Here is an 11,288-nt window from a genome sequence, read left to right as displayed (position 1 = left end):
TAAAAGATTCAGATGATAAAAGACAGTAAAAGTGAAGAAGATAATATTTCATTGATTCAATAAAATATCAGAAGATACAAAAAGGATAGAAGCAGATGCAAGAACAGATGCAAGAAACAAGAAAACAACTAAGACCAAGACACATTACGACTAGCCTAGCTTAGAAACTATCTTGGCCAGAAGGTTTTGAATCTCAGCAGTGATTTCGGTCTGCGTCTTCATAAACGATCGAAACTCATTGTGAGTATCCTCATGCTTATCTAGACGAGAAGCAAGATCGGCTTGATTCTGTTGAAGAACCTTCATGATGTTCATCAAAACAGAATGACCAGCAGAAGAAGCATCAACGCTATTGTCCAGAAGAGGAGTAGGATTCTCAACAGCAGCATCAATCATTAGAACATCATCTTGATTTTCCTGAACATGAAGTGTCTCAGCAGGATGATTCTCAACAACTTGATTCTCAGCATCAGCTTCAGCATACACAGGAGCAGGGAGTGCAGCTTCTGAATTCTCAAGAGCCTTAAGAATGTCAACCAAATTCCTTAAAGGTATAGGAGCAGAAGGTTCAGAAGGGTATTCAACTTCTGGATATACCATATTTGGGGCCTTAGAAGAGGGATTCTCCCTTAACCAGTCCAATATTGACTGAAAGTCTCAAGTCAGAACACTATAATGGGGCGTCCACACAACCATTTCAAGACATGGCACATCTTCAAGCTCATCAACAAACTTCTTCTCCTCAAGAGATATGCAGTTTCTGATGGGATAGAAGTAGAAATCTTCATAGTCTCTCAAGAATCCCAAAGGGCCAGGAGCTTCTGCTTCAACAACTTTCCGGAGCTTCCGAAGATCGGAGAAGAACTCTCTTGTGAAAGCCCTAAAGAGGCTCCTTGTTGCCACATAATCTGTCCTGGAATAATGTGCAACTCTCAAGGCTTCCAGTCCTGTCTGTACCTTTAGCTTCAGAAATTCAAAACTTACACCAACAGAAAGTTCAGGGTTGGGGATTTTTAAACGGGTGGAAGAAGAATCTGGGTTCAGAATGAAGTAGGGTTCAGGTTCTCTATCAAGAGAGAGAAATAATTTTGCTTCATCCTCAGATTCTAGGTTAACAAAGGCAGGGCCAGGACGAGGTTTGGGAGTGAAATTACAAGCACGGAATAGATCTTTTAATGAGTTAGAATTTGGAGATTCTGATGCAGTAAGATTATTTTGTGCAGGGGAGGCAATAGGTTCATAATTAGCATGAGGAGGAGGTTGAGAAATGGAGATATTTGTGTGAGGGGGAAAGAGGGTTTGAAGGGGTGCAATATCAAGAATAAGTTCATCAATAGGATGGTCAAAAGCAGGATTGGTTTTGGGTGAAGAAGGAGGGGTGAGAACTTTGGTGGGTGAAGGTGATTTGGCGGAGGCTTTTTCTGGTTGAGTTTCTGGTTGGGATGGTTTCAGAACTTCTGTTGGTACAGATTTTGAACTATCAGAGGTAACAGAAACAGGTTCAGAAATTGACACACCTTTAGATTTCTTCTGAGACTTTTCAGAATCAGCTTCAAGTCTTTTTCGCTTCTTCTTCTCATACACAGCCTTCAGCTTTCCTAGAGCAATTTCTCTCTTATTTTCTGCTTCCTTCTTCTCTTCTTCCGCTTGATTTACTTCTTCATTCTTTTCTTTTGCTTCTTCAACGACCTTCTTTTTCTTCTTCTTCTTATCTTTCTTTTTCTTCTTCTTCTCTACATCCTTCTCATCATTCTTCTCATCATCTTTCTTATTTTCTTTTTCAGACTTCTTATGCTTCTTTCTCTTCACAACATCTTCTTGTTCTTTACTTTCCTTTTCAACTAAAACTTCTTTATTTACCTTGACAACAATCTCTTCTTCAGCGACTATCTCTTGATTACTCTTCTCCTTATTGACAGAAGGAAGATCAAACTTACGTTTTGTCCTTCTTTCTTTGTTGAAGACAACTTCTGGAAAAACTTCTGATACTTCAGCCTTGGAAGTTGAAAGCCTCTGGCGACTATTCCCATTAGGAGCATCTATAGCACCACCTTCCTTGAGAACGTTAAGATAGGGAACCTTAACATCTGGTTGTTCATTTAGAAAGAACATCTCAAACTCAGCAAGAACTGGACCTCTTCTGTTTCTGACATTTGGATCTGGTTTAGGCGCAGTTCCAATAACTTGAATAAGACTCATTTTCTTCAAAGAAGTAGCATTCTAGACACTTCCAATGATTGTATAAGGATCTATGACTATTCCAGCAGTTTCTAGCTCTTCAACGATCTTGGTTTGAACCAGAAGATTGGTAATAATCCTTCCAAAAGGAATAACAGGTCCTTTCTTCTTTGATTTTCTCTCATCTTGAGAATCCTTTACAGCATTCCACAAGTGATTAAAAATGATGTAGGTAACATCAACCTTCTTCTGAGTACCAATACAATACATGATGTATTGTTGATTGCTGTTGATGAAGTCAGAAGAACTGGTTGATTTTCTGTGGTAGAAACAACCTAAAAGAATCTTTGTCCATATATTATATATGTTCTTCAGATCCTTAACTTTTGTTGATTTCTTTCCATCAGTAAAGATTTCATAATAAACTTTATCCCAATCACTTCTAAAGGTTGCTTCAGTCTCTCCTTCATCTTTCATCAAATCAAACAACATTCTCAATGTGTTTTCCGTGATGGAGAAGAATCTTCCATGAATAAACGACACAATAACTTTAGGGATAACGAACGCATGAACCCAAAACTCCTTTACTAGGTCTGGATAAACTGGTCCACAGAATTCAAGAAACAAAGATTGCCATTTTTGAAAAACCATGTTATCTTTGATACGAACTTGATGTTCTTCCAGATTATCAACATCAACCATCAGTTCACAAATAACTTCCAACTGGTCTCGAGGAATCGAGCAAGTAATCCTAGGAATGAATTTTTGTTCTTGTTCTTGATGTTGTTGTTGAGATGCAGAACCAGCAATTTGTGATGAAGAAGCAGCCATTGACACTTTACTGAGATTCTTGGTTTTCTTTTTAGGGTAAGAAAATAGGGCAAAAAGATTGCAGAAGTGCATAAACAGTGGAGAGAATGAGTACGTAAAAGAGAGAATGATATGATGAAGGTGGTATAAATAGATACGGATTTGAAAAATAAATGCAATTAAATTCTAAGAATGAACAGTTACAAGATACAGAAAATCAAATGCATTTATTGAAGAGTGACGTTAGGTGGGATAACGTGATATTTGAAATGATTTGCACAGTTACCTAGGGCGGCGTCTCCTAAACTGCACGCGTGCTTGTCCAAATAGAGTGAACACGTGTTCAACATCTGGAATAGCTGGTGATAGTTGTTTTGCTTTAAAAGAGATTCTGAACCAACTTAGATATGAAACGTTAGTAATAACAAAATCAGAATATCTAACTGATCAACATCAGAACTTCTTATAAAATAGATCATTTAAAATCTAATCCATATATCAGAACTTCTCATCCTTTCATTCTGGGCATAAATCCATACTGATATTCTTCAGAATTAACTTAAACCTATCTTCAGCAAGGGGTTTTGTAAGGATATCAGCCCATAGATGGTTTGTATCAACGAAGTTTAAAGATAGAACACCCTTTTGAATGTAAGATTGGATTCTTAGATAAACAAATAGCAGAAGTATTATCACAAAAGATAGGAGTGTTACTCTCATATATCTGATAATCTTCTAGCTGACTCTTCATCTAGAGCATATGTGTACTACACCCAACAGCAGCAACATATTCTGCTTCTGTTGTAGAGAGGGTAATTGTAGCTTGCTTCTTGCTGTACCAGGAGATCAGGTGACATCCAAGAAATTGACAACTTCCAGAAGTACTTTTCCGTTCAACTCTATCTCCAGCGTAATCAGCATGACAAAATCCTACTAAGTTGTATTCTTCAGATCTTCTGTAGACTAAACCTACATTAGTAGTACCTTTCAGATACCTCAGAATTCTCTTAACAGCTGTTCAGTGAGATTCTCTAGGATCTGATTGGAATCTTGCACACAGACAAACACTGAATAAAATATCTGGTCTAGAAGCAGTAAGATATAGAAGAGATCCAATCATACCTCTGTAGAGCTTCTGATCTACCTTCTTACTTACCTTATCCTTACCTAGGACACACGTTGGATGCATAAGAGTTTTTGCTTCTTTGCTTTCAGAAAGATTAAACTTCTTCAGAAGTTCTTTCACATACTTGGTCTGATGAACGTAAGTTCCTTCAGAAGTTTGATTGATCTGGATCCCAAGGAAATACTTGAGTTCTCCCATCATGCTCATTTCAAACTCAGCCTGCATAGACTTAGCAAACTCCTTTCCAAGTGTAGCATTAGATGTTCCAAAGATAATATCATCAACATAAATTTGGCAAATTAAAATATCCTTTTTAAAGGTTTTACAAAAGAAGTAGTATCCACTTTTCCTCTAGTGAAACCATTATCCAGAAGGAAAGAACTTAATCTTTCATACCAAGCTCTAGGAGCTTGCTTCAACCCGTATAATAACTTCTTTAGTTTAAAAACATGTTCTAGAGACTTAGAGTCTTCAAAACCAGGAGGTTGGTGGACATAAACTTCCTCATCTATATAACCATTTAAGAAGGCACTCTTAACATCCATCTGATATAGAGTGATGTTATGTTCAGTGGCAAAAGAAATCAATATGCGAATAGATTCTAACCTGGCCACTGGTGCAAAGGTTTCAGTATAGTCAATACCTTCTTGCTGAGTATAGCCCTGAGCAACCAGTCTGGCTTTGTTTCTTACAACTTCTCCTTTTTCGCTTAGCTTGTTTCTGAAGACCCACTTCGTACCAATGATGTTAAATCCTTTTGGTCTTGGAACAAGATCCCAGACATCATTCCTTGTAAGCTGATTTAGTTCTTCTTGCATTGCAATTATCCAGTCAGCATTCTCCAGAGCTTGATCAACAGAAGTTGGCTCAATAAGAGATACAAGACCAAATTGACATTCTACATTTTTCTTAAGGAATGCTCTTGTTCTGATAGGATCTTCCTTCTTTCCAATGATAACATCTTCTGAGTGAGTAGAGTTGAGTCTAGAAGATCTTTTGATAGTTGGCTCTTCAGAAATTCTAATATTCTCTAGTGAAGCAGCAACTTGATCTTCTGACACTTTGCTTCTGGGTTCTTCAGCTTCTGAGTTAGAGATTTCAATATCTGCAAAATTCTCAAACTGCTTTGGCTTTTCAAGACCAAGCTTATCATCCAAATCTGATATTGATTGATTCTTCAACAATCAATGTTTCAGTATTGTATACTCTATAGCCTTTTGAGCGTACAGAATATCCAAGAAGGAAACACTTCTGAGCTTTAGAATCAAACTTATTCAGATGATCTTTAGTGTTCAGAATATAACATACACATCCAAATGGATGGAAATAAGAAATGTTGGGCTTTCTGTTCTTCCACAATTCATAAGGAGTCTTATTTAGAATAGGTCTGATAGAGATTCTATTCTGAATATAACATGCAGTGTTTATTCTTCTGCCCAGAAATGCTTAGCCATATTGGTTTCATTGATCATGGTTCTGGCCATTTCTTGTAGAGTCCTATTCTTTCGCTCTACAACTCCATTTTGCTGTAGAGTTCTAGGGCAAGAGAAATCATGGGCAATACCATTTTCTTTGAAATAAATCTCAAAGAATCTGTTCTCAAATTCGCCACCATGATCACTTCTGACCTTTATGATTTTACATTCTTTCTCAGATTGAATCTGAGTGCAAAAGTCAAAGAACACTGTATGAGACTGTCGCACGCTCGCGAAAAAAGAACAGAGTCGCCACCAATATATTTATCCCACAAGGGAAAGGAATATCAGAAAACCTAACAAAGGAAGGAACAGGGTCTTGCGATCAGAGAGTCTAGGTATGGGAGTCGGTTACGCGAGAGGAAGGTATTAGCACCCCTCGCGCCCATCGTACTCGATGGTATCCACCTATGTTTGTTTCTATCTAAAGGGTGTATACTATGTCTATGTCTACATGCGAATGAATGCAAAATGTAAGGAAAAGAAAGAATTGTACTCGCACGGGCCCTACCCCGCTGCCTACGTATCCTTTTCAGGAATCAAAGTTACCGTAGCTCGGCTGACATGTTTTTGTTTGTTTTTGTGTTTTTTAATTGGGCGGAGTTAACGTTCGCGCTCTTGCATAAGGGATGACCTATGATGCGTACGAGCGGAAATAACATTGCCCTTAAGAAAAAGAGATGAGAGAGAGACTTTGAGCGTTTCGAGGAAATCCCTTAAGCAAGGGAAACTCGAGTTACTCTTTGGTTGGTGTTTTTTTAGAAATTGGGAACTTACGCTGGAATGGTTCCCTTAAGCAAGGGAGATCCAAGCACTCGAATGATTCCCTTAAGCAAGGGAGATTCAAGCTTATATTCCCTATTTAATGATTTTCACTTTTTTATTAATGTTTTTTAATTATTTTCTTTGTATTTTTTAAAGGGATTTTATTTTGATATTTATTAAGTGTCTTAATGTTGTAAAAGAAAAGAAATGAAAGGGGGGGAGACTAGCCTAATTTCTAAGCCTAATTGTTATTCTAATCTAAGTCTAAAGTTAACGTGGTGACTAAATTCTAAAGGAACATTAAAATGGTATTAACAAAATAGGCCAAAAATATGGCCAAAAGCTAGCAACAAAATCACACAACAATTATACAAAAAATAGCATGGAAATGGTACACAACATAAAAGAAGCAACTCAAAATTAGTACAAAATTAACCTAAAAAATACTACTATTTTTTATGAGTTTTTTATGTGAAAGATATCCAACTAAAATTAATTCTCAAAATTGGTCTAGAAAGTCTAACAAATTTTGTTGATTTTATAATTAAAAGAGTGTTAACGGACCTAAAAGTATCTAGCGATTAACTCTAAAAATCCACTAAAATCTATTTAGAAAAGCATGGTTTTTATTGTTTAGAACTTAAAAAATAATGGGAAAAAAGCTAGAAAAAAAGGACCTAATTCTAATGAAGACTTTATGTGAACCCAAGTTAATTGTCCAGTATTCACGCAATTACCAATAATAATAAAAAACGAAAAAATAAATTAAAGAAAATTAAAAAGAAATTGAATTGGGGAAATTAGGGTTACTTGTTGAGACTATTGGACTTCTTCTTCTTTAACGAATGCGCGGCGTCGGAGCAACCTCCTTCACTGACTCTCTCCGATCGAATCTCCACCGTGAGTCGATGAAACGAAACAATATCGTCTCGCCAAGAACACAGCGCCGCTCATACCTTCTCAGTCTCCGCTCTCTTTGTTCCAGCCGTCATCCCCGATTCCGATTTCGTTCTCTATTTGAGTTCCATTCGAATTTGATGCTTCTTCGACGTCGTGGGGAAGATGATTAGTTCAACTGTAAGCCCGATGAGTTCTTTGACGCCTTGCGTTCAACTCTGTTTCTTCTCTTCTTCTTTCTGAGCTCGACTGCACTTTGATACGATGCAGACGAATCGTGGCGGAGAAGTGTTGTTTGTAAAGATGATGACGATCGATGAAGTGTAGTATTGTTGTTCTTCGTGATGCAGAAACAACGTGAAGGCTTCTTGAAGAATTAGAGATCACGATTGGTTTGTTGGAGATAACAGGTAATGATTGAAGATTGTGTTTGAAGAATGAGATGATTGAAGGTGATGAATCCAGAAGGTTGAAGATGATGCAGAGAGGAAGATGATTGAAGAATAAGGATTAGGGATTTTCTGAGGATTGAGATGGGTGGAGAGTGGTGTGAAGATTGATGATGGTGAAGAGGATGTGAAGAATGGGAGAGATTGAAGGAAGATGAATGTGAAATGGAGAAGAATGGTTCAAATCTGAAAAGTGGTGGAGTGTATGTGAGCAATGGTGAATTCCTGAAAGTGGTGAAGACTGTTATGTTATATAGATGCCTCAGGTTAGTTCCCAATTGGTTCAATTCTGTTTTCTGTTAGAAGGTTAGTTAGAGATTGGTTTGAGTTTGTTAGGAGAGTTAGTGGTTTGTTGAAGTAGTTTGAGAGGAGAGGATTAGTGCCCTAGGATTGAAATTCAATTATGGATTGAAGGGTGGATATCGAAGTTGGTTTAGAGGTTGAGAATTAGTTATAACTGTTTGGATGAGCTGGAGTTAGTTATGATTTTGTTTTTCTCTTACTGACAGTTATGATAGGTAGTTAGAAGTTGGCAAATGATTGGTTAAATTGTTTTTTTCTATTTGAATACAAATGGTAGGACTGGTGTAGTACGTTAGAAAGGGTATGGTTTTTAGTTTCTTTATGTATATGGTTTTCATGGCTCTGTAAGGATTTAAATTGGTGTATGTTGGTTTTCTGTTATGCAGGGATTAGTCGAGGGATTTTTGTATTGTTTTGGTTTATTTGGAATGGTTCTATTTCTCATGCGTGTATGTAGATTGATGTGGGGTTTTATTTGTGGTTAGGTATGCGGTTTGAATGCTGCGGGGATACCTTTTTGTTCACGGCGAGACTTTTGGCTTGGTGCAGTAGCAGTTTTGGTATAGCAGAGCTGTTTGGTATGATGCAAGTGGTAAGTTTGAACACAGCATGACTAATGTTTGTTTGTTTGAAACGGTTCACGAATGTAGTAATATATGCAGTGGCTGGTTGTTTTTGTATAATATATGCAGTGGCTGGTTGTTTTTGTACGATGCAGGACCGGTACATGGTTTAATGGGAAGCGAGGGTTTGTATGCTTTTGAAAATGGCGGGTAAGAATTTGATGGCATGATTGATTCTAGTGCGTGGTTTTAACAATGGTGTGTGTTAATGTGTGTATGTATTTGGTTTTGTAGGCTTGTACTGTGTGATGGTTAATTAACTTAGTTAAAGGGCTTTTATATGAATATGTGTGGCAGTGTCTTAGTTTTGAAATGGTGTGAGTTTGGTTTTTTGTCTCTGGTGTTTCAGTGCAGTATGTAATGCGCTTAGAGATGTTTTGAATGTTGTGACAACTTGCAGGACTCTTATTTATACATGTATGGTCATGATACTGATGTGATTTGATGTTGCAGGTTGGTAATGTGGTGATGATGTGTATTGTTTGCAGGTCTGGAATATTTTGGTTTTGTGCAATGGGTGCAAGGTGGTGAAGTCGTTTGGATATTCAGTAGTGTATTTGAAGAAAACAGCCAATGAACAGCTATAGGTCTTCAGGATGACAGTTTGACTTTGGTCAACAGTTGACCAAAAACTCAAACGTAGGTCAAACTTTCCATTTTGTGTGCTTTTTGATGTAGTTTCGGTTTCTTTCTCTTTTCAATGTACTTGGATGAACCCCGAATGTAATTTGGCCTTGAGAATGTATTATATTTGAAACATGTAGTGAGACTTGAGCTTGAACCATGTAATGATCCTTTTCTTCAAAATGAATTTTGACTTTGGTGTCATTTACTTCTCTCAATGCATGAATGCGAAAAAAAAAAAGAGTCGCACTTTAATCATCAAATTGACAGTTGACCCAATATCTTGCAATAGAAAAAGCGAACTTTGACCAATGGTTTGCTCAAATTTCAAATGAGGATGAGACCAAATGGGACCCTAGGGTTGGAATGTACCACCACAAGGTCACATAAACCTGACAAACGGATCCATGCTTGGGAAATAAATTTCAATTCAGCGAGACTCTTGACCACCACAAGATTATGGAAATGAACCCTAGATCAAGAACCCCTTGTAACTGGAAACCATCTGAACACATGCCTTTCAAAAGACTAAGCCAACCACAATCCTAAGTGCAAGATACCCTTTATGAGGAAATAAATAACCTCGTGCCAAAACCCATGTGAGTCTTCAATTTGCTCCATGATCATTGATCCCATGCTTTTAGATGTTTTAGTTAATGAATGAATGCATGATATGTTGGATGACCTAATGGAGAGTATGTACATGAATGCAAAGCCTAAGCCAGTTAGAAATAAAGGGGTAAGACAAATTTGGGGTATGACAGCTGCCCCTATTTAATCGTCTTATACTTGAAGGTGAGATTGGCGTTAGCCTTTCGAACATTCGAGGCAGAAGAAGATTAAATACCAAGACCAGAAATTTGTCCTGAAAAGAAGATGGTGTAGGTGTTATCCTTATTTTTGTATTTTGATATCTGCTGAGGAAAGAGATTTCTTTGGTTTTTCTGGTGGAGAAATATACAATGAATAATTGGATTTGAATGGTGATAGCTTGTAACGTAGCCTAGGTGCCAATACAAGGTTCTCAAAGGGAATGATTGTTGTATGAAACTATGATTGGAAAGTACGGGTTTGATGGAGAGATAGGATCTACTGACCCAGAAAATTGAAAGACAAGGATAAAATGACTCGAAACCAAGGTGAGATCCACAGATCCACGACTCAAAACCAGGGTGAGTATAACGAACTCACGACTCAAATCCAGGGTGAGTATAACGGACTCACGACTCAAATCCATGGTGAATGATTCGAAACTAGGGGTAAGATCAACAGACCTACGACCCATAAAAAAGAGAATAATGACTTGCTGGGGATTGGAAATTGGTTTTACGGTAAGAAATTATGGATGAATGGTGGTTGTCAGGCGGGAACTGACTTCACCATCAGGCGAGGATTGAAAATGATGGAAAGGATTTGCCAGGGCGGGGACTGGGCTTTGAAAAAGGTTTGCCAATGCGGGAATTGGGCTTTGAAAAAAAGGTTTGCCAAGGCGGGAATTGGGCTTTGAAAAAAGGGTTTGCCAAGGCGGGAATTGGGCTTTGAAAAATGATTACCAGGATGGGAACTGGATTTGGAAAATGATTACCAGGACGGGAACTGGATTTGGAAAGATGATTACTAGGACGGGAACTGGGTTTTGAAGTGATTACCAGGACGGGAACTGGGTTTTGAAGTGATTACCAGGACGGGAACTGGGTTTTGAAGTGATTACCAGGACGGGAACTGGGTTTTGAAATGATTTGAAGGTCGGAAGGCAAAGGATTCACAACACGGGGGTTGGATCTGAAAAGGTCGTCCACGTGAGGGAAGATGACCACGGAGACTAGTGACGACTAGACTCGATCAAAAGACAACGGTAAACACTGAAGAATCACGAAGATTTTGATGCTTGCGAAGCATAAGAATTACATTAATCCCTCAGGCCAAAGGCGGGGTGTAACTTTTCAAGAGCGGCAATTATTCAAATTACCACACACCAAGTATGGTTATTCAAACGATTGAAAAATGAGATGGGTTGAATGCCCACCCTCATTCACGC

The sequence above is a fragment of the Vicia villosa genome, linkage group LG4 (assembly GCF_029867415.1).
Source record: "Vicia villosa cultivar HV-30 ecotype Madison, WI linkage group LG4, Vvil1.0, whole genome shotgun sequence".
Classification (NCBI taxonomy): Eukaryota; Viridiplantae; Streptophyta; class Magnoliopsida; order Fabales; family Fabaceae; genus Vicia; species Vicia villosa.
This window is presented reverse-complemented; position numbering follows the sequence as displayed.